This window comes from Hemibagrus wyckioides, linkage group LG05 (genome assembly GCF_019097595.1).
Source record: "Hemibagrus wyckioides isolate EC202008001 linkage group LG05, SWU_Hwy_1.0, whole genome shotgun sequence".
Lineage (NCBI taxonomy): Eukaryota > Metazoa > Chordata > Actinopteri > Siluriformes > Bagridae > Hemibagrus > Hemibagrus wyckioides.
The window spans coordinates 19,708,294-19,734,115 of NC_080714.1; the positions used below are offsets into that span (position 1 = coordinate 19,708,294).

General features: G+C 38.2%; 1 protein-coding gene across 1 annotated transcript in view; it reads right to left on the reverse strand.

Annotated features, from left to right (window-relative positions):
- The window catches only part of tafa3b (TAFA chemokine like family member 3b), a 122,325-nt gene that overhangs the window by 25,569 nt on the left and 70,934 nt on the right, over window positions 1–25,822 (reverse strand). The window lies entirely within an intron of this gene.

Below are 25,822 nucleotides of genomic sequence, written 5' to 3' on the forward strand. Positions count from 1 at the left end.
AATGAGTCTGACTACAAAAATATATTATAGCAATACATTCATTTCCTTAAGGTTTTCCTAGCAACTAATAATAACCGTTGTCATTTCAAAGGCTCTGTAGTTGCACACTTCATTTCGTCCAATTTACCTATTGAATAAATTGCACAAGTTAATTAGAAAAGACTGCTAATGTTAGCTCGGCATGTGGGCGTATAAAGAAGTCATTCAGTTAACAGAGATGTTCTTTCACATATGATGATATACCGGCGTTAAGAGACAAGTTGAAATTATTTTTTCCCTCTTTTTTTGGTATTGACATTGCATCACCATCACCATCAATGTGTAACAAGCCATGAACTACTAAAGTCTCTTTTTTCACTTGATATATGAGATTATTGTAGATGACATCACTTAGAACCCATGAAAAAGGCTTTGGGCTGAACAGTTTTGCTATGAAGGTTATGAGTTTAGGACGATTTGCTATGATACAATTTCTACAGACAGTTTTGCACTCAAGTCAGTCTCCATCACTCACTGGTTCAGCTCCAACAAAATAGACTTCAGGTTACAATTAGAGCAAATTTCCTGGTTACACAAATTTTGACTAGATAATACACTTTTATAAAAGGGAAATGATTTATAATCACAGTATCCAGTGTCTCTGGGATGAAGATGGCTCCCTTTTGAGACTGGTTCCTCTCGAGGTTTCTTCCTAATATAATCTCAGGGAGTTTTTCCTTTTTGGTTTGCTTGCTAAGGACAAATTTAAAATTTATTTCCTGAATTTATATATTTCTATGTAGCAGCTTTGTGACAATATCCATTATAAAAGCAATATTCAAATAAAAGTGAATTGAACTGAACTGATGTTGCTCTTACTCAGGGATGTGTGTCATTCGTCTAGATCATGGTGTCTCATTTTAGAAAGTCATGGTGACCTGTGTTCCAGGCTTGAAGACATTTTACCATGGTAAACCAAATAAAATACATAAAAAGTATTACTTTCAAATTGGTCACGCTGCTTTTGTTCCTTTTGTGCAGTGTATGAGAATGTATGTGCGTGTGTGAGTGTGTTTGTAGGTGGACATGTGTGTGTGTGTGTGTGTGTTTGTGGGAGGGTCTGGATGTAACAAATGTTTCAGTCCTGGCAGCGTGTGACTGAGTGGAACAGCAAAGTGGATGGAGCTTTCTATCAGTGCTATACATCTGTGTGTGTGTGTGTGTGTGTGTGTGTGCATGTGTGAGACAGATTAATCACAGTCCCTTGAGATGCCCAGCAACCCTTATACATTAATACTCTCCAAAGTTATTAACTCCCCAGGCAGAACGAAAGAGGGAGGGAGGGAGGGAGGGAGAGAGAGAGAGAGAGAGAGAGATAGAGAGAGAGAGAGAGAGAGAGAGATGGATAAAACCTCCTGCTGTCATGACGGCTAAGGGCTCTCTGTCATCATTTGTGGCCATTCCTGTGGCCGCTCATCAGGGAGGGATTGTGGCAAAGGTGTAAAGAGAATCTTGATCACAGCTGAACCAAGCGCCGAGGCGCGCCTCATACATCACACACATGGCGGTCAAGCATGCCGGAGATATTGCTAACCTCCCACTAAGTGCTCTCTAAATCTAAATCTTATTTTCAAACTCACGGAAATGTTCAAATAAGCAAGAAATGCCCACTAGGCCTGTCACAGTTTGTAGCTGTGCCAAAAATACTGTGATATCTTGCCTGCTATTGATGACATCTACACTTTCTCGTGCTAGAACAAGGCCAAAGCAATAATAAAGGCCCCAAACCACCCAAGTCACAAAATACCCCTCCCTCTCAGGGTCTGAAAGAAATTGAAGGACAGCTTCTATCCTCCAGCAATCTGTATCCTGAACAGAGCAATTCCTTCCCCTGACAATATTTGCACGTTGTGAAAACGTATATCTTGTCTGTTATTCAGCTTATTTACACAATATTACACAACATTGTGTTACTTTACTAATAGATTTTTTTCATAGAATATATTAGATGTATGTATTTCTTCCTTATATAACCATGTTACTGCATCTCACTTCTTGTAAGTTGTTTACTGTGTTTGTGTTAACAGGGTTGTTTTTATCGCACTACACTCTTTTGTATTGTGCTTTATCGGAACAGAATAACGTTATTGACAAGTACTGTGGGTTTACATGTACTGTGCATTTGTGTTGGTGTGCTGGTGCTTAATAATTACAAGAGAACACAAAAAACATTAAAATGACATTAATAAGATGAACATTAGAAGGTAAGATAATAAAAGTAAAAGAGAGAAAAAAGTTGAACTGAGAATCATAACACAGAGAAACTATAAGGCTATGAACGAAAAAACGTTAACTGTATATGAATTCACATATCATGAATTATTCTCCTTTCTTTTCTTAAGTCTCTGGCCCTGTATGTTAGATGAGATTATGTTTGTATCAGATTGACGCTGTTACCAGATGCTATACAGTGCTGTGCAAAATAACGATGGAGAAATGTACAGAATAATCCATTTTCCTTCACACAGCTATGTAGCACTTATCTATATAGGTCAGTGTTCAGGATCAGTATTACAAATAAAATAATTACAGATTTCACATTTAGAGTTGATTTGTCAAACATCATAATTGTACATTTTCACATCATTACTATTCTTCATCATCACTGGTGGTCATGTGGAAGGCCAGGGGTTCGATTCCCAGCCACTGGATGCAGTGCCGGTTCCAAGCCCGGATAAAAATGGGAGGGTTGCATCAGGAAGGGAGTGGCGACCCCTCACACACAGGGAGCAGCCGAAAGAACAACAACAACTATTCATTCATCGTGATTCAAATGCAAAAAAAAGCATAAAATCTGTAAATATTTTTAATTGTAGTATTGAACTTTAACACTGACCTTTATAAATATGTACTGCACTGAAAATGCAATAAATGTGCTGTACAATTTCCTATTATTTTTGTTTGCCATAATTAACATTATGTACTGAATGGCCATTTGACTGAAAATAAAATGGTTGTATGACTTTGGCACAGTATTGTGTATGGAATTAAAGTGCCAAGGGGCAAAAATGCAAGGTTGGAAACGTCAGTTTCCCTTCAGCACACCCCAGTGGACATTTCCTCTGTTAAACTACATTAAAGCACAATGAGAAGTGAGTCATTTTTCCAGTCATGATAAAAGACATTGAAATATGATGTATGGAACGTTCTGGAAATCCCTCCTCTGTGAGATCCGTGCGACTCATTTGTCAAAATAAGCACATTTCAGCATATCATATTTATTCTACACTACAGCGTAGCTGGATTTCTGGGCAGATTTATTATTTTGACAGAATTAGTTGTTAAAATACTCATATATTGTTTTCATAAAATCTTTGTAACTTGGTTAAACTTTGTTTGTTCTTTGGTGGAGCAGAGATTTAAAGAAACACAGTCAACCATTTAAACAGCCACAGAGCAGTAAGAAAACCTGTTTAGTCTACATATAAAGTGATATTTGCAGTGGGTTCGAGCTCTTAGTCTATGAGTAAATGTTGAGGAATTGTGGGTGTGTTGCTCAGTGCATATAGAGAAATAAGAGCGTCTCTGAGTGGGCATGTCTTGCAGGTCAGAGATGGAAATATAGAAATGTATATGAGACCATATATGAGCATCTTTATAGTTGGAAGAAGGAAGCAGTGGAAAACGCAGTTGAGTTATTGTTATTTTTTTGTTAGTTTAGTTATTATTAGTTTACGTCTGTACACAGCAGAGCGCATTTTTCATTTCTCATGATTTAATTCCTTCTCAGATGGAACTGCTTTACAAATCACTCCCTTCCCAAAACTCCCTTTGTTTTGCATAAATCAAAGATCAATGACTGAAACTATCATATGGCTGAAACAGTATCTCTAAATATCTCTTCATTTAAAGGGATTTTTATTTTTATTTTTATATATTTAAGTACCATATATCAGATTAACAACACAAGTAATAAAAAAGTGGTTAACAAGAAATTGTCTAATAAAAGCTTCTGGTATTATAGTTCTTAAAATTATTTTTTTTATTACCTTTTTATAATAGTTTACATACAATTCCGATTTTTTAAAATGTAGTTATTGTTTAATATTTATTATAAATATAATACAGACACATAGATTTTGTTAGACAGTAACAGTAATCTACAGTAATCTACAGGTGCATCCATGAATTTCTATCCAGGTACACCCCTGAAAATTTCTTTAAAATGTATAATTATATGCTAAGTGGTTGATCTTTAGAGGTCTGCATATGTGAGATGTTCTAAGATGATCTTTTATGAGAAGTGGTTCTATGTACAAATCAGTGAAAATGTCTTTTCCTAAATAGAGTAAGAAAACTGCTTACAGATATTTATGATATGTGCGAGTCCTACAGTGTAGACTATAACCTTTAAACATGTTTAATATAACTACAGCTATTACAAACTTTAATGTATGTTATTTAAAATGTTCTATTTAATATATTAAAAAAAACACTAAAACTACACACTAACACATCCACACACACATGAATATAAATTGGAACTGTACAAATGTTCAGGTTATTCAGGTAGGATATTATTATGCTGTAATGTTTCTTTGGAGAGAGACTTTCTCAGGAAATCTTGTCCAGTGAATACAATCTCCCCAGCATACATGCAACGTTCATTCACATACACCCAAAATAATTTGTCCTTACAGTATGCTGCCTCTTCTGGATCTGATCTTCTTAACCAAAACTGCGTCCTTCACTTTGAATGCACGGTGACAATACTGTCAAGTGGCAGCCACAACATTATTGTTTGTGATGAAGCTAATGGTACATCATATTGATTTGCTGTGGAGAATAATTACATATTTTATAACCTTTTGCATGCAGTCTCCTTAGAAAGGTTGCCTGTTATTAAGGCATGTTTAATAGTTAATAAGCTGTAATATATTAACAATAACTTAACCCCTGCAGCAAAGTCAGTCCTCATACAGAATATATACATATATACACATATACACACACACACACACACACACACATATATATATATATATATATATATATATATGTATATTTGTGTGTGTGCATGTCTGTGTTCCTTGTGTCAGCATTCCTTGAATATGCTTTTTTATAGAATGTCCTTCATACTTGCCACAAGCAAACAATCATACTGCAGACATACTTTCACCATCTAATTCTATCGTATGCTTTTCACTTTAAGCACCTTGCTATTTCATCCCTCGTACACCAGCTATTCATCATCCCGTTTCAAGTGACAAGGAGACGTAGTCCTTGCCAAGTCAACCCTTCGGACTGGACGAGAAATCGGAAAGGAGGATCTAAGAAATAAAGTGTGAAAAGGAATAAGATGATAGAGGATGGTGTTATAAGAAAATATTCAATGCCATGGCTATCTGATGAGACACAAAGTAAAGTTACTGTCAACACCATGAATATGATTATTTTCTTATCATATCAGGAAGTGTTCAGATCGTACTTTTTAACCATGTAGGGTTAGGTTTAATGTTGTGGAACGTCTGCAAGAAGTGAAATCCTGCAAACGTCTGTGAGAAAATGCAGTGTCTGCTGCTTTTAAATGAACACAAATATATTGACTTGTATCTCACACTATATGTTTCATATTCTGGGCTATTTTGTAGCCTTAATGCTGTATGACATCAAATCAGGGCAACAAACCATCTTTCTTGTCCGTGGTTGCCGAACAGATAAAGCCATGATCGTCTTTGCTCTCAAAACATGAACAGAAGTTTAAAGAAAGGAGATGAAACATGAGGTTCATCATGGGCTACATCGCCAGGTAAGAACTAACTATAAAACTTACTGGTTGTTGTTGTTGTCTAGTAACAATGCTCTGGAACTTCATACCACAATGAACATACTACAATGAATAGAGTGAGTACAGCTCCTTTTATGCTGTTAATATAAAAACAATAACATATTAGAAGCACATTATTATGTACCTGAGACTTGAATTTTTGCTGGGACTTCCGTCATCGAAAATGAATCAATTTTCTGATCAATCACATCACACTGCGCTGCGGTACAGGCGGAAACAGAGTATTCAGTATTGCCAGTGTGACTGATGATAGCAATCAACCAATTATATGATTAGTTATTTCGTCTAATCCAGGAAAGTGGTATTGCATGCTGTCAATATTTGGGTGTAAACAGATTGAATCCACACACTGCACTCTGACTGCTAATAATGTGTTTATGTGTTGGTGTGTATGCTAAAACCGATCTTGGGAAAAATCCTGAATAATTTCCATCCATCGATTTATCAATCCATCCATCCAGTTTCTGTACTGCTTATCCGACACAGGGTCACAGGGTGCTTGGAGTCTATCCCAGGGGAATCGGGGCACAAGGCGGAGGACACCCTGGATGGGATGCCAGTCAAACACAAGGCACAATTACACCCCCCCCACACACACATACTCTTTCGTACACTATGGACAATTTAGAGATGCCAATCAACCTCTAATGCATGTTTTTGGACTCTAAAACTCTAGAGTATCCGAAGGAAACCTCCTAAGAACAGGAAGTCACCATCTCTCCATAATAATTTATTTTAGCTTACAAAGTTGTAAAAAAGGATACAAAGTTGAAATTTGAACTTTTCATACGAATTGCATCATGTGACTGGGAATTTGTGTGTAAAAATGGTATACAGAACACACACTGCTTTTTTGTTTAATATTGCTTGCTGAAACTATGCTGAGAATTTCTCCCCCGTGTGTTTCGCAGCTATATTCAGCTCTTCCTGCAATATTACTCTTTGTCTGGTGCTGCCAGGAAACATGGATGCATTGCTTCTAAAAGACACCGACCTGGAAAAGGGTGCAGGCATCGATCCTGAACCATTTCTGAGGCGTTTGGTATTTTGGTTCATCTATTCCCATTGGTCCATGATATGGGATTGACTTTGTGGATCACTCTGTTCAATAAAAATCACCTCCACAATCCTGCAGATTAAAGCTATAGCAACCTTTTTTTTTCCCTCCATACTACAAAACTAATTAGCAATTACATATCTCTTTGTCCTTTCATCAGTGTTCATTCATCTCTAGCTATTTTTGGTCTAATTTGAAGAAGATACACTAGGTAGTAGAACAGTTTGTCCTTCATGCATGGATGTGTGTGTGTGTTTGTGACTATAAAAAAACATGATCTAAGGAATTGATGTGCTTTTCTTTGGAGTCAGGTTGCTGTGTGTCAGTGGGATCAGGATGTTGCCGGGAAAAACAGCACGTTTTAGTTTTACAAGCTGCTTTTATGTCCTTCTGTGTGTGTGTGTGCACGCAGGGAGAACGGAAGCCATGGCAAGTGATCATTTAATAAATTCTCTTGTATAATCTTCACTTAAGCAACATGTGTTAATCAAAGGAAGTGAGAAAACTGGTGCGATAAACAAGGACTCGTTTAATTTCTCAAAATATATTTGAATCATTGAGTTTGAATAGTGCTCTCATTTCTCTAACTCTGCTCTAAATGAAAGGTCCATCCTGAGTGACCTGCATATCAACATTTCTAATCAATATCTTATCTTCAAATGTGAAAAAGATTTATTTTCTGATGAAATTCTGCCTTTCATTGACATGTTGGTCTACATCTACTTTGGCTACTGGTTTTGTACAGATAGTGGCACCAGTGCGGTGCAGAAGTGCTGTACTCCTTTACTTTCAGCCCTCTCACCTCCTTATCTGTACACTCTGCACAAATAGATTCCAAGGAAGGTTGGGGTTCAAGCCCCAGCACTGCCGAGCTGCCACTGTTAGGCCCTTGAGCAAGGCCCCTAACCTTCTCTGCTCTAGGGGCAGTGCATCGTGGCTGACCCTGTGCTCTGTGACCAGCTTGCAAAAATGGGATATGTGAAGGAAGAATTTCACTGTGCTGTAATGTATATGTGACAAAAAGGCTTTTTCTGTGTTGGATTTTCCATTAGATAGATTCTATTAATCAGGATAAAAACGCACTGAGATTAAATCTCGTTGACAAACATGACCTGGCCAAAAAGCAGCAAAAGACACAACTAAAATTAAAGACGCATCTATGTGTCTGTCTGTCCCTCTGTCTGTGTGTCTGTCTATCTATCTATCTATCTATCTATCTATCTATCTATCTATCTATCTATCTATCTATCTATCTATCTATCTATCTATCTATCTATCTATCTATCTATCTATCCATCTGTCTGTCTGTCTGTCCCTCTTTCTGTTTGCCTGTCTATCTATCTATCTATCTATCTATCTATCTATCTATCTATCTATCTATCTATCTATCTATCTATCTATCTATCTATCTGTCTGTCTGTCTGTATGTCCCTCTGTCTGTCTGTCTGTCTATCTATCTATCTATCTATCTATCTATCTATCTATCTATCTATCTATCTATCTATCTGTCTATCTGTCTGTCTATCTATCTATCTACACAACTACTCATTCAAATAAAAGAAAAAAAGTACCAAGCAACACATTAGCACCAGCATCAGTAAACATGTCACACATTTCAGTATAGACATATTTAATGTTGCAAGGTTGTGGTCCAGTGTTGTGTTTCATTTTGCTGTTTTCACTTCTATACTTGTAGAGACAAAGGTCTGCTGCAAGATGCCATTTTACATTTCTCTTTAAGTGTGTGTGTGAGTGTGTTACATCTGTACCCAACCTCAACCTGTCAACTACTGGCCCATTTTTCCCTTCCTGCTTTTTATGAAGAAAGATGGCAGAAGTGAGAGTGCAGCAAAGAAAATGTCACGGCCTACAATCCCCCCGGCAGCCTAGCGAAGCTCTTTTTTTCCATCCACAGTTTACCATCTTTCACATCCACGCAAACAAAGTCAGAAGTACTAGACAGAAGTTTGCCACCACAATCGTGACAACTCCATCTAGGAAACAACATCAGTGTGTGTTTCTGAGTTATAGCAGCGAGCTGCTGAAGCTGAACCAAACCCTCCTCCAGCTTCTGTTCTCACTTCATGCTGCTAATATAGCACGGCCCATTAACGCGTAAACAGATCACTAATTTATAAAGTCTTTTAATTGGTGGGCTGGCCTGGCCTCTTACTAAAGTCTGTTTAGGCAAGGTTGTGAGCACTAATCTCATTCATCAGTGCGGATTATTATGAGAGCCGCACATCTTAAATATCGTGAACCTGCACGACATTGAATTATTCTCACTCTTGCCTTCTCTTTCATGCCCTCACCCTCGTTCTACACAGAATGATTCAAGCTCGCTGTCTCTCTCTATCGTGCTCTTATTAGAGTTATTGCTCTTTATGTTCTGCTTCCTTGATCTTTAAGGTAATAGATTCAAGAAACCACATGACGTCCATTTATCAGCATTATGTCCAGGAATATTATGCTGATAATTGGACACACAAGCCCCCTAGTGGTGCCGCCAATTCACTAAAACCAAATAACCTAAAATAAATGCATTTATACTGCAAAAATGATCTCTTTTATACAAGACAGCATGACCCACTATGGCACTGAAACACATCCAAACCCAGAATTATTCCATGCCTGTTTTTGTATTTTATTGCATAATGTTACACAGGAATGTAGGAGTAGGTACAATACTCTGGAGGTTGAGAAGTGAGTTTGTTTTAATGGCAGCCAGTAAATCCAAATGTTCCATTTCTCTATTTTTACTACATACGTATTTTAAGCAAATATATAGATAAAATTAACTGCAAACTTTGTCAGGTGCCATTATGTTATACCCTGTGTATATGTGTATTTGTACACAGTGAAGAGACTTTGCAATTCGCTCTAAGGCTTAAATATGGTTTGCAGTATCCCGTGTGATCAGATCTAACACACGAATAAAAGGAAAAACCTTCCACTCACTCGACTTCTTTTTGACTCCTGTGGGATCTCGGTCCCATTCCACACCTGTAGGCTCCCTCAGGTGTCTTTCTTAACTGTATTTGCATTTACTGATACTGTTTATTGGTTACATCACTAATTAGTTCATACTTAATAGCAGTGGGTTAAATATAGCACTAAACATTTGCTCTTGCAATGTTGCCTAGGAGTTACTGGGCAGTACTGTTCAAAAGAAAACCAAAGAAAGAAACTTTTGCAGACAGTGTCTACACAACTACTGAGGACTGGTGTTCCAAAGTGTGTGGTATAAAACCGTCTGGTTGGATTCCAACCAGGGACATTATTAGGATGTCCTCGCTCTGTATTCTGTATGTTTCCTGGACAAGAAGCTAGTTTAAATTTAGCATTACTGTTCAGCGCACTTGGCAGTGTAGGCAGTTGGAAAATATAGAATTATGGTTCATTTGCCATACTATAACACAGCATCCGGTGGAAGAGCTCTGTAAGTGAAACAGAGGTTCTCAATCCTGTCCTAAGGGTCATGTTTTTCTTGAGTTCCAGCTTCTCACACACTTGAGTAAACAGAATTCTCAAGCTTTACCTGGCTCAAATGTGTTTAGAATTTGATGAAAATCTGGATTGCCTTGCAAGTCCCTGGTGACTGAATAGAGAACGCCTGTAACATGCACTATGAACAAAACCAGCTTGCAAGACTTCTAAGAATCCACACAAGCTGATTTGTATAAACACTTATAAAGGAGTTAAAATTATGCATAGAAGCAAGAGTAGCAGTCACAGCTTTTCTCATGACTTTGCTTGAGTGTGATCCAGTGATTTCCAATTTCCTCTGTTACAACTCTTACTTATTTGAACAGGGATGTGGGTAGTATAAAACATCACTGTATGTGCTGAAGATATAGTCAGTGATTTTGTTGGAGGTAAGCTGAAGCCAGTTGTAAATTGTACAACCCTGTCCTCCTAAATCACACACCCCAAACACATATCTCGGCTAGAACATCTGAGCACAAGTGGAAAAGTGGAAGATTCTGGATTAACAGGCAACATGACTGACAGGCAAGTAGAGCTGCCTTTTTGATTGGTCGGCTATTCGTAGTCCTCATAAATTGTTTTTCTCCTCCTTAGAGCTGCTACAGTTGGTACTACACAAACCACAGTCTCTTAGTTCTATGAGCAGATATTTTATTTAAAGCTACAGGAGTATTATTTTAGACACCCAGGTCATTACAGCAAAAATGAAGTGTGAACTTCCAAACTCACTCTCTTGCTAGGTATTCTGAACCAGTGTTGCATCAACAAACCAGTAAGTTACATGACATGTCGGTATTTTGTGTTTTTATAGCAAAGTACATAACCATAAGACACTGGAAAGTTATAAGAAAAAAAAAAGAACTACTTTCATGCCACTTGTACTTTATATGGTGAAGATCACAACATCTGTCACAAACACACATATATCAGGGTAGGTTATCCATGACCACATCACCACTATGATATGTGAATTAATATTAGTATGCAATAAGTAAGAAATGAATTACATCTTGGCATGTAATAGGAAACTAATCCATACCGGAATGGTGTAATGCAGCCAAAAGCCTGGCAAGCCTGGAATTCCTCTTAAACTTCATCAGTTTGCCAATAATTGAAGTTTTTAATTTATTATTTATTTTTCAATTTTTTTTACAGTTACATTGTTTTTGTACACCCCATAAACGTTATGTCAAGTAGAGTAGAGTAGAGTAGAGTAGAGTAGAGTAGAGTGGAATAAAATAGAGTAGAGTAGGGTAGAGTAGAGTGGAGTAGAGTAGAGTGGTGTAGAACAGAGTAAAGTGGAATCAAACAGAGTAGAGTGGAATCAAACAGAGTAGAGTAGAGTGGAATAAAGTAGAATAGAGTACAGTAGAGTAGAGTGGAATCAAACAGAGTAAAGTAGAGTAGAGTAAAGTGGAATAAAGTAGAGTAGAGTAGAGTATAGTAGAATGGAATAAAGTAGAGTAGAGTGGAATCAAACAGAGTAGAGCAGAGTAGAATAAAGTAGAGTAGAGTAGAGTGGAATCAAACAGAGTAGAGCAGAGTAGAATAAAGTAGAGTAGAATAAAATATAGTAGAGTAGAGTGGAATAAAGTGGAGTAGAGTAGAGTGGAATCAAACAGAGTAAAGTAGAGTAGAGTAAAGTGGAATAAAGTAGAGTAGAGCAGAGTATAGTAGAATGGAATAAAGTAGAGTAGAGTGGAATCAAACAGAGTAGAGCAGAGTAGAATAAAGTAGAGTAGAGTGGAATCAAACAGAGTAGAGCAGAGTAGAATAAAGTAGAGTAGAGTGGAATAAAGTGGAGTAGAGTGGAATCAAACAGAGTAAAGTAGAGTAGAGTATTGTGAAATAAAGTAGAGTAGAGTAGAGCAAAATAGAGTACAGCAAAGTAGAAAAAAATAAAGTAGGATAGAGTACAGTAAAGTAGAGTAGAATGTTGTAGAAAACAGAAGAGTGGAATAAAGCAAGTAGAGTAGAATAGAGGAGAGGAGAATAAAGCAGAAAGAGTACAGTAGATTAGAGTAGAATAGAGTAAAGTACAGAAGAGTAGAATGGAGTAGAATAGAGTAAAGTACAGAAGAGCAGAATGGAGTAGAATAGAGTAAAGTTCAGAAGAGTAGAATGTACTCTAGAGTACAAAAGAGTAGAAGGGAGTAGAGAAGAATAGAGTAAAGTAGAGGAGTATAGAGTAGAATAGAGTACAGTAGAGTAGAACAGAGTACAATAGAGTAGAGGAGAATGGAGTAGAGTAGAATAGAGTACAATAGAATAGAGAAGTATGGAGTAGATTAGAATAGAGTAGAGGCGTGTGGAGTAGAGTAGAATAGAGTACAATAGAGTAGAGGAGTATGGAGTAGAGTAGAAAAGAGTAGAGGAGTGTAGAGTAGAATAGAGTACAATAGAGTAGAGGAGTATAGAGTAGAATAGAATAAAGTACAATAGAGTAGAGGAGTACAGAGTACAATAGAGTAGAGGAGTATGGAGTAGAGTAGAAAAGAGTAGAATAGAGTAGAGGAGTGTAGAGTGGAATAGAGTAGAGGAGTATGGAGTAGAATAGAGTACAGTAGAGGAGTATGGAGTAGAGTAGAATAGAGTAGAGGAGTGTAGAATAGAATATAATAGAGTAGAGGAGTATAGAGTAGAGTAGAATAGAGTACAGTAGAGTAGAGGAGTATAGAGTACAGTAGAGTAGAGGAGTATAGAGTAGAGTAGAGGAGTATAGAGTAGAGGAGTATAGAGTAGAATAGAGTAGAGGAGTATAGAGTACAGTAGAATAGAGTAGAGGAGTATAGAGTACAGTAGAATAGAGTACAGTAGAGTAGATGAGTATAGAGTAGAGGAGTATAGAGTACAGTAGAATAGAGTACAGTAGAGTAGATGAGTATAGAGTAGAGGAGTATAGAGTACAGTAGAATAGAGTACAGTAGAGTAGATGAGTATAGAGTAGAGGAGTATAGAGTACAGTAGAATAGAGTACAGTAGAGTAGATGAGTATAGAGTACAGTAGAATAGAGTACAGTAGAGTAGATGAGTATAGAGTAGAGGAGTATAGAGTACAGTAGAATAGAGTACAGTAGAGTAGAGGAGTAGAGTAGAATAGAGTAGAGGAGTATAGAGTAGAGTAGAATAGAGTACAGTAGAGTAGAGGAGTATAGAGTAGAGTAGAGGAGTATAGAGTACAGTAGAGTAGAGGAGTATAGAGTACAGTAGAGTAGAGGAGTATAGAGTAGAATAGAGTAGAGGAGTATAGAGTACAGTAGAATAGAGTACAGTAGAGTAGATGAGTATAGAGTAGAGGAGTATAGAGTACAGTAGAATAGAGTACAGTAGAGTAGATGAATATAGAGTAGAGGAGTATAGAGTACAGTAGAATAGAGTACAGTAGAGTAGAGGAGTAGAGTAGAATAGAGTACAGTAGAGTAGAGGTGTATAGAGTAGAATAGAGGAGTATAGAGTACAGCAGAATAGAGTACAGCAGAGTAGAGGAATGTAGAGTAGAGGAGTATAGAGTACAGTACAGTAGAGGAGTATAGAGTACAGTAGAGTAGAGGAATGTAGAGTAGAGGAGTATAGAGTACAGTAGAGTAGAGGAGTATAGAGTACAGTAGAGTAGAGGAATGTAGAGTAGAGTAGAGGAGTATAGAGTACAGTAGAGTAGAGGAGTATAGAGTACAGTAGAGTAGAGGAGTATAGAGTACAGTAGAGTAGAGGTGTATAGAGTACAGTAGAGTAGAGGAATGTAGAGTAGAGGAGTATAGAGTACAGTAGAGTAGAGGAGTATAGAGTACAGTAGAGTAGAGGTATATAGAGCACAGTAGAGTAGAGGAATGTAGAGTAGAGGAGTATAGAGTACAGTAGAATAGAGTACAGTAGAGTAGAGGAGTAGAGTAGAATAGAGTAGAGTAGAATAGAGTACAGTAGAGTAGAGGCGTATAGAGTAGAATAGAGGAGTATAGAGTACAGCAGAATAGAGTACAGCAGAGTAGAGGAATGTAGAGTAGAGTAGAGGAGTATAGAGTACAGTACAGTAGAGGAGTATAGAGTACAGTAGAGTAGAGGAATGTAGAGTAGAGGAGTATAGAGTACAGTAGAGTAGAGGAGTATAGAGTACAGTAGAGTAGAGGAATGTAGAGTAGAGTAGAGGAGTATAGAGTACAGTAGAGTAGAGGAGTATAGAGTACAGTAGAGTAGAGGAGTATAGAGTACAGTAGAGTAGAGGTGTATAGAGTACAGTAGAGTAGAGGAATGTAGAGTAGAGGAGTATAGAGTACAGTAGAGTAGAGGAGTATAGAGTACAGTAGAGTAGAGGTGTATAGAGCACAGTAGAGTAGAGGAATGTAGAGTAGAGGAGTATAGAGTACAGTAGAGTAGAGGTGTATAGAGCACAGTAGAGTAGAGGAATGTAGAGTAGAGGAGTATAGAGTACAGTAGAGTAGAGGAGTATAGAGTACAGTAGAGTAGAGGAATGTAGAGTAGAGTAGAGGAGTATAGAGTACAGTAGAGTAGAGGAGTATAGAGTACAGTAGAGTAGAGGAATGTAGAGTAGAGGAGTATAGAGTACAGTAGAGTAGAGGAATGTAGAGTAGAGTAGAGGAGTATAGAGTACAGTAGAGTAGAGGAGTATAGAGTAGAGTAGAATAGTGTACTTTGAGGAGTAGTTTGAGGAGGTTTGTAACAGCACATTGTGGTTTTTGTTTTGGAGACTGGCTTACTGAAGTTCAATGAGTTAAGCTATCATGACTGAACTCCAGCAGGGACACAGGGATTGATGTACATGTTCAGGAATAGGATGGAATGACACAATCTAGTCAATGTACCTCGAAAGTTTGAATCTTGTAACTTTGATAAACTGCACAACTCTCTATGGACCTGTGTGTCCAAAACCTCCTCTAGGACCTGTGTGTCCATCGCCTCAGGAATGCTGAAGGAGATAAGTCGGATGAATAAGGAGTGTGTTTGTTTGTCGGCATATGTGAGAGTACGATTTTGCTGAGATATTGGTTCTGCGTGTGCAGCAGGCGGTGAGCAGTTATTGTTTTTGTTTACGGTTTCCAATAAGCAGATTTCTTTCCTCATATGATGCAACGTCAGCCTTCAGGATCCATCTGGATGCGAGCAATCATGGGCCTGCTTTCAGAGAAATGGTGTTTCTAGACATCCTGCGGCCAGAACATGTCATAACACCGAGCCTACAACAGATGGACAGAACAATGCTCTTACTGACATCACTTCCTCCCCAGCTGTTCTCTCAGATATTACATACAAAAAGTAATGAAGAAAGGGAGGAGGCAGGGAAAAAAAGGTGCCGTATGTTCTCGAGGATTCTGTCTTTCTCTCTCGTTTTTCTCCATGCCAAATGTATTTGAGCATTTAATGCTAATGTTGGCTTTGGAGAGGAAAACATGATTTGCATTTGGGTAGAATTCGTTTGCCATTGAAATTTCAAGTTAAAATGTGAATAGAAAATAGAAAATAAACCCGGAAAAGCATATTTGTGTCACACATTACCCCTGGCATGTTTAGTTTCACTTTTCAACATTATCATCCCACTTTTGTGCTCCATTTCTTTTGGGTTGCCTTCCAGCAGCAAAGCGGCAGAAGCTTCTTCAGTAGAGCTGTAATCTGCAGCCAGCTGGAAGCGCAGCATCCAGGTTAACAGCGTTCTGTAATCCGGTAATCTCTTACACTGTACTGAGTCAAAGCATACGTCCCCACAAAAAGTAGGGATGAGATTAGAAGTCTTTTAGCAGGAAAGAGATAATCGTATGAATATCGCTGTGTGTGCTCACTGATCAGCACAAAATTGAAAGATTAATTCCGGAAGAAAAAGAGAACTCTGCCAGAATATCCCTGTGAATCATCATTTTGCTAGGGCTTTCTCTCGCCATTTCCACCATTAAAACCATTTCTTATGCCATTTCCACCATTAAAACATCCATTAAAGATGGAATCACAGTGGAGATAGGATATTTAAAGAAAAAATCATTTCTTAAAACCCACTGTTAAAAATTTGCAGAAAAAGAAAACCTCAGTTTGCTCTAGATCCTAAAATAAAAAATAAAAAAAAGTTAAACATTTCCCCGGAGGCTTCTATGAAGCTAGAAATACACAAATCACAAAAAAAAAAAGATTTTTTTCATGTATTAGCTAAGGGCACAGACAAGTTGGAGCTTACATCCTGTGTTTTTTAAATGTCAGGCTCAGGCTAACAGAAGTCCAGAGGTGAGGAAAGAACATATGAATGTCAGAGTCTGAACGTCTGGCGAGAGCTTTCAGGCCTTTTCCAATAACGCAGAGGTCAGAATTTCACTCTCCAAGCGTACATCTCTTCCAGCTTTGATTGCAAACACTCAGCTCTCAAGCAAATATCCTGTGGCCCTGTTTTTTATTTATTTCTTTTTTTTCGTGCTCATGCTCCTTCAGCCCGGTGCCAGAACAGCGAATAACAGCACAGGCAGCCTGAATAAATAACTCAGGATAAAAAGTGACATTTTGATGACTATCCAATCTGGAAGATGGTGTACTCTGATCGGAGAGAGATAGCGTCTTTACTTCTCTGCCTGCTATTTTACTTCTCCTCATCTGTTCCTAATTTCTCTGTTGTCATCCAACAGCTTGTCAAATGTCAGCGATTTGAGTGATCTCTCATTCCTTTCTACAACTAAATGATCTGCAATGCTGGATTCTCTCAGGTCTTGTAGCATGGCTCAACACTGAATACCACCCAGCAATGTTTTACCATTTTGATGGTAGTTTTTACACTCAGCACAACACCTATGCATATGCATTGTCTCTTCACTGCAATGGCATTCTATGGCATTGTCCTTAATAGCAGACTTCATCATATAACACTAGTGACCTTAGATTTAGCACAGCATGTGCTCTTGTCTTCTTTTTTGTTGTTATATATACAGTATCTCACAAAAGTGAGTACACCCCTAAGTGGAAATGTCCAAATTGGGCCCAATTAGCCATTTACGCTCCCCGGTGTCATGTGACTTGTTAGTGTTACAAGGTTTCAGGTGTGAATGGGGAGCAGGTGTGTTAAATTTGGTGCTATCACTCTCACACTGTCTCATACTGGTCACTGGAAGTTCAGCATGGCACCTCATGGCAAAGAATTCTCTGAGGATATGAAAAAAAGAATTGTTGCTTTAGATAAAGATGGCCTAGGCTATAAGAAGATTGCCAAGACCCTGAAACTGAGCTGCAGCACAGTGGGCAAGACCATACAGTGGTTTTACAGGACAGGTTCCACTCAGAACAGGCCTCGCCATGGTCCACCAAAGAAGTTGAGTGCACGAGCTCAGCGTCATATCCGAAGGTTGTCTTTGGGAAATAGACGTATGAGTGTTGGTTGAGGTTGAAGGGGTGGGGGGTCAGCTCAGACCATACACCGCACACTGCATCAAATTGTTCTGCATGGCTGTCGTCCCAGAAGGAAGCCTCTACTAAAGATGATGCAAAGAAAGCCCGCATACAGTTTGCTGAAGACAAGCAGACTAAGGACATGGCCAGAACCATGTCCTGTGGTCCGATGAGACTAAGATAAACCTATTTGGTTCAGATGGTGTCAAGCGTGTGTGGCAGCAACCAGGTGAGGGGTACAAAGACAAGTGTGCCTTGCCTACAATCAAGCATGGTGGTGGGAGTGTCATGGTCGGGGCCTGCATGAGTGCTGCCGGCACTGGGGAGCTACAGTTCATTGAGGGAACCATGAATGCCAACATGTACTGTGACATACTGAAGCAGAGCATGATCCCCTCCCTTCGGAGACTGGGCCACAGGGCAGTATCCCAACATGATAATGACCCCAAACACACCTACAAGCCGACCACTGCCTTGCTAAAGAAGCAGAGGGTAAAGGTGATGGACTGGCCAAGCTTGTCTGCAGACCTAAACCCTAAAGTGGGGGAGCACAAGGTCTCTAACATCCACCAGCTCTGTGATGTCATCATGGAGGAGTGGAAGAGGACTCCAGTGGCAACCTGTGAAGCTCTGGTGAACTCCATGCCCAAGAGGGTTAAGGCAGTGCTGGAAAATAATGGTGGCCATACAAAATATTGACACTTTGGGCCCAATTTGGACATTTCCACTTAGGGGTGTACTCACTTTTGTTGCCAATGGTTTAGACATTAATGGCTGTGTGTTGAGTTATTTTGAGGGGACAGCAAATTTACACTGTTATACAGGCTGTACACTCACTACTTTACATTGTAGCATAGTGTCATTTCTTCAGTGCTGTCACATGAAAAGATATAATAAAATATTTACAAAAATGTGAGGGGTGTACTTACATTTTTGTGTGTGTGTATATATATATATATATATATATATATATATATATATACACAGTATCTCGCAAAAGTAAGTACACCCCTCACATTTTTGTGTGTATATATATATATATATATATATATATATATATATATATATATATATATATACACACACCAAAAAAAATGTGAGGGGTGTATATATATATATATATATATATATATATATATATATATATATACTTTTTTATTCAGTTAAATGTAGTCGACATCTTTCCATCTCTATTTAAGGTGCACGGAAAGTTACAAGCCAGTTAAACTCATGAACAGATGGCCGTAATGATTTTCTGGGCGGTAAGCTGTAAATTTGTCTCATTGAGCCAAAATGCTCTGTCTGAATGCTAGACTGAAAAGTTTTTTTATTTGTTTCGTTTTTTTTTTTTATCTTTCTAACGAAAAGCTCAGCAACGTAGACTGAAATGCTTCATTAGTCAGACGAAAAGAAAAGCAGAACAGCAGCTGCGACAGAAAGGTAAGCTATTTCAGGAGCTGACGTGATACCTTCGAATAAAAAAAAATCTAAATACAATAGTGTTGCTGTTGAAGTAAGGTGGCGTTTTGCATTTATAATTTGTGGAAAGGAACAATATAAAATAATATAAAAGTTAGTATACAGATATAACTGAATGTTTATATACACCGATCAGCCATAACATTATGACCACCTGCCTAATATTGTGTGGTCCCCCTTTTGGTATCTGGCATCAAGATGTTAGCAGCAGATCCTTTAAGTCCAGGGTTTCCCAGGTTTCCCAAGCCAAGGTTTCCTAGCAGAACACTGCCCAAAGGCACTGCCTCCACCAGCTTGCCTTTTTCCCATAGTGCATCCTGGTGGCATGTGTTCCCCAGGTAAGCAGCACACACACACCCAGCCATCCACATGATATAAAAGAAATCGTGATTCATCAGACCAGGCCACCTTCTTCTATTGCTTCGTGGTCCAGTTCTAATTCTTGCGTGCCCATTCTTGGCACTTTCGGTGATGGGCACCCTGACTGGTCAGCACTTATAACAAACTGCAATGCACTGTGTATTCTGACACCTTTCTATCAGAACCAGCATTAACTTCTTCAGCAATTTGAGCTCGTCTGTTGCATCGTCAAACTCATTCAAATCCTTACACTAGTCCATTTTTCCTGCTTCTAACACATCAACTTTGAGGACAAAATGTTCACTTGCTGCCTAATATATCCCACCCACTAACAGGTGCCATGATGAGGAGATCATCAGTGTTATTCACTTCAACATATATATATATAAAGAGTGTTTATTTGAGCTACCATATCCTTCTGTTTCAGGTCAAACCTGTCTGTCCATTCTCTTCTGATTGCTCTCATCAAATAGACATTTCTACCTCGCAGAACCACAGCTCACTGGATTTTTGTTTTCCTGCACCATACTGTGTAAATCTTTGAGGCTGTTATACACAAAAACCCAGGTTATCAAGTTCAGAAATGTTCAAACCAACCTGCCAACCAGTCAGTCACTGAGATCCCCATTCTGATGCTTTTCCCCCTCTATTCTGATGCCTGATGTAAACTCTTGACGTGTAACTTCATGATTTCATTCAGTGTTGATGCCACATGATTGGATAACTGGATGACTGTAAATAGTAAATGAGTGTACAGTAGGTGTATCTGATAAAATGACCAATGGACTTAAGCTATTCATCCTATAACACCAACGTACTTAGTAATGACACAGGAATAACATAATACTGTAATAATCTTTCATACTTTAATAACTAAAGCCAAAACAAAATATAAGAGGTAACTTTCCTTTCGCTTGCTAATGAAGGCAGTAATTGCAAAGAATACAGCAATAATTAGACAATGTGGAATCTCTTTATTCTCTTCCCAATTAGTAGAGCTTTTGCCAATAAAACAATGAATAATGTTAGATAGGTATGGATAGCCAACTTTCCACATCTTTAGTCTTGAATCTGTGCAAATGGATATATAAATAAGAAAGAAAGAAAGAAAGAAAGAAAGAAAGAAAGAAAGAAAGAAAGAAAGAAAGAAAGAGAAAGAAAAGGAAAAAGGAAAGAAATCTAAATAAAACAATTTGAAAGTCAAGTCTAATTATGCTAAATGTTTGAAAATTGTGTGTGTGTGTCCATGCATGAGAGAACAGTAAAGATAAAAGCTCTGTGAAGGCTGGTTGAAGGTTAATAAATGGTTGTACTCCTGTGTGTGTGTGTGTGTGTGTCTGTGTTTGTGTGTGTGTGTGTGTGTGTTTTATTGAAGCTGTAATAATGGCATGCTGAATGTGACCTACATGTTTTATGCCACAGATGGAGCAGAGCAGTGTGGGATTGCAGTGAACATGAAAATGTCACATTTTTAATTTCCATCCTGCTTTTCTCTCTTGGGCCATATGGAGAGACTTCACAAACCTAAAGTCTAGTCATACACACACACACACACACACACACACACACACACTCACACACACAGTGATGTATATCTATTCTCAAAGGCTTATTTAAAGACCATTTACTCCCATAAAGAACAGAAACTTCTACAGTATCTGTTGCTCCCACAATGTATTTTCATGTTCCTGTCCTTATAAGGATGTCTAGCACAAACACACACACACACATGCATAAGTTATAATAGTTAGAAAACTAAAGAAATAAGTTATTTTTCACTCGTTTTTTTACAGAGCAACCACGCCTTATTTTTGATCATTTCCCAGTTCCCGCCTACAAGATCTCCCTTAACACACCACAACTACCAATCATAGAGGATACATGCTTCCTCTGAGGCACAGGAAAGCACTCACATGATGCCATGAAGCACATACATGATGCCAGTGATTGGCTAGTGTCACTGTAATTGACAGGAGAGTAATACTGCCTTCACTTGCTATCAGAATGATCCTACTTCCCACTTCCTAAGTGGTAATTACTAGTATTTGATCTTCAAGATTCAAGATTCAAAGAACTTTATTAATCCCAGGGGGATATTGCTTCACAAGCTTCATTGTTGAAAAATACATGAAATATGGACAATGCCAGGTTCATTCATACATAACCCATTATTCCTATTAGCAAAAATGAACATAACCTGTCATTCAGTACAGAAACTTTACTCTACTCTGCCATGTTGAAAGTTTTAGACTTCTCCCATCTAGGAAACTCAAGTTTTAACATTTCTCAGAGAAGTTCCCCAGTCCTTATTACAACTTGAATTATGTGCAACTTCCTAGTGGGAAACTTGCAATTACAATAATTCTGATAGCACATGAAGGCACCATCTCTCCCATCTACATAACATGGATAATTTTTCAATCCCCTAGTGATAGTTTTTTGTTTGTTAGGTTGTTCGTTCGTTTATTTGTTAGGAACACGGCATCGGAATTACTAAAAAAGAAAGAACATGAATAAACACAGTATCTCACATTAATTATGTCTCAGTTCAGACAAAAATAACATGTAAATATAACAAAAGTCTCTACCAGATATTACATTTTCGTGACATTTTATCTTAAATTCCGATTGATTTCACATTGCATTGTTTTTTAAGGATTTTCACTTGAAAGTCGTAAGGAATTAGGATTTTTTGTTTTTGTTTGTTTGTTGTTTTTTGATAAACACTTCTTATTGGTTCTCATTCAGAGTTTTTTTTTCTTCTGCAGGTCATGTAAAGCAAACTATCCATATTTATTGAATACTGTCCATATTTATTACCAGTTAATTAAATCAGTTATTAATAATAGTATTAATAGTTCTTCTTGCACGAATAGGGCTAATTTATATAACAGCAATACAGATAATTCAATTTTGAATACAACGTTTCTACACCCACTCATGGAGCCATTTCTATTGTTGGTTGAGAAGGAATATTCCAGAAAAATTGAATCCATGTAAAATAGAGCAAATTCATTCTCATTGAGGTACATGTGCATGAGATATAAATAGTCTTCATTTTGTTCTGGAGGGAGAGGGGGGGGGGTCTTTATTTTTCCATATTAACACAGAGTCTTGTGATCCATTCTCCGGCACACATCCTGTTGCAAATGGTACAAAGCATGCAGGGGGTGCTGACAGATCCCATGCTGTTTAGAGCTAAATGGTATTAGGGATATGAGCGAGAGATACGTAATAAGAGATACGTTTTCATCAGTAATGAGCAGGGTCTATAGCCATGAACTCGTTTCCCATTTTATTTGATTGACAGCTGAAAGAAGGATGGAATCTCCTACTATTAATGCATAAAAACATATACTATAAATTATGTGTGTATATGTGGAATGACTCAAAAACAAATATTGTTTCCATTTGTGAAATCAGCAACAGTTTTGTCATCACTTTCGTTAATGACATCATGCATTGAGATTGTGTTTATGAGTTTACTGTGTAGACTGATACCACCTCTGTCAATATTCATTCATGAAAATGATGTCAGCATCAGCATGGCACTGTGTGTATGGTTGTCACCTCACAACTCCACACAGCTCACTGCTTTAATCCTGAACTCAGTCCAGTTTTGTACTTGGACATGTTCTACACATGCAGATTTTTTCTGGGTTCTCTGTTTTCCTTCAACTACCAGAAGAAAAGCCCGCAGGTGAATTGAATATGCTAATTTCCCATCAATGCCGTTGAAGCTGCCATGAAGTGAACCTTGAGCTTGAGCTCCTAAACCATTTTTACCAGTGCACTGTTGTTCAATCAATCAGTATATACAAACGGATATGTTTTTATGGCTGTAAGTCTGATATAAAATGAGTCAGAACACTACTGGCTTTCGGTGTGAGAGGTCTTACCTCTTTTGGGATAACCTTACACAGAATTTTAGTGGTTGAAAATAAAACCAAGATTTTAGATGCTCATGAACAAGCACTTGGGGCATCTCAGGGAGCAAAAACAAGTTTGATATCGGCATTTACTTTGAAGATAGAAGCATTTGCATGAATAAAAACTAAACATTTTGGGGGTTTTTTGGAACTTCTCTATGAATATTTTGCCCCTAGTATGCTAGAGAAAGACAGAAATACTTATAAGATGCTCCAAATTCTTAAAGCCTTGAGTGTCTACTTTCATATGAGCCATTAATCCATGACAAGGAAATTCAATGCTGAACATGGACACAACAAGACAGGAGCAAATTCCATTCTGTGGCCTCTGGTAAAAAGAGGTAACTTAGGAATTCTTTATTGAAAGGACCTTTTTTAAGGGGAAATTTTTGTTGGGAACTTAAGAGAAATCTTAGTGGCAAGATATGATTTGTCAAAATAGCCTGTGGGCATGAAAACTATGTGTAATCCACTGAGATGGAGGGAGAGAGAGGGGGAGGTAGAAGAGGAAGCAGAGCAGGAGGATGTGTAAGGACACAAGGACAGTGGTGTGAGAAACGTCTAAGGTCTGACACATACCATGATCTACTGAGCTTTAGACCAATGTGACCTAAAGCATCTCTCTCTCTCTCTCTCTCTCTCTCTCTCTCACACACACACACACACACACACACACACACACACACACACACTTACAATTTTGTCTTACTATTGATTGGGTGCCATTGACTATATAGTGAGTTTAGTATTTGGATGAGTGTATTTGGGACTTGTCAAAGGAAGGCCTTGTACATTACAGGACATAAGTGCCCAGGACACCATCTATTCAGGTCTCTCTCTCTCTCTCTCTCTCTCTCTCTCTGTCTCTCTCTCTCTCACACACACACACACACACACACACTTACACTTTTGTCTTACTATTGATTGGGTGGCATTGACTATATAGTGAGTTTAGTATTTGGATGAGTGTATTTGGGACATGTCAGAGGAAGGCCTCATACATTACAGGACATAAGGGCACAGGACACCATCTATTCAGGTCTCTCTCTCTCTCTCTCTCTCTCTCTGTCTCTCTCTCTCTCACACACACACACACACACACTTACACTTTTGTCTTACTATTGATTGGATGGCATTGACTATATAGTGAGTTTAGTATTTGGATGAGTGTATTTGGGACATGTCAGAGGAAGGCCTCATACATTACAGGACATAAGGGCACAGGACACCATCTATTCAGGTCTCTCTCTCTCTCTCTCTCCCTCTCACACACACACACATACACACACACTTACACTTTTGTCTTACTATTGATTGGGTGCCATTGACTATATAGTGAGTTTAGTATTTGGATGAGTGTATTTGGGACATGTCAGAGGAAGGCCTCGTACATTACAGGACATAAGGGCACAGGACACCATCTATTCAGGTCTCTCTCTCTCACACACACACACACACACACACACACACAAACACACACACATGGCGGGCAGGGGGCTCAGGACACAATGCTGGAACTCAGCCATTATTCTTCCGTGTTCAAAACCCCTGACAGACTCATTTCTCTACCCTCCATCCTCACCTCACCTCGATCCTTTATATTCGCAGTTTCATCTGGATAAGATTTCTTTCATCCTTCTCTCTTCCTCCTTTATTTTTTTTTCTCTGCTCGCCTTATCTTTACCTCTCTCCCTTATCCCTTGTGGCTTTATTCTTGGGTTTATCAGTTCCATGTGGAGGAATCGCTGATAAACAATGGCCCACATTAATTATGATGAAGTTTTACAGCGCAGATACATGTACATCTGTTTATCTGATGGGTTACTACTTAAATCTCATCCAATCGCTATCAGTCGCCTGAGAAATGAGCCACACACAGATATCATAAGCACTGATGGAAATGATGTCGCAATTAGTGAATGAAATAAACATCTCTTGCTTTTCTACCTTCTCCCTCACACACACACACACACACAGCATACTGTATATAACATTTTCAAAGTCTAATTCCATACAACCCACACCTGCTCCCCAGTTAAAATGTCATATTTAGCATTTAAGTTAAGGCATTAACTCATAGTGAAGCAGTAATTATTGAGGCAATAGCCATGTAATTGCAAAATTGACAAGGTAATGGATGATAAAGACCCTGGAACATTATCACCAAAATAGGCTAATCTTTCTACAAAGGTTTGTTAAAATGATTTGAAATCCTTGCTTATTACCTTCTATTTAAGAACTTCACCAAAGTAGATAATACTCTACCATGCACTACCTTATCAAGCCCATACAGTCTGATTGCTGCAGACAAATTTA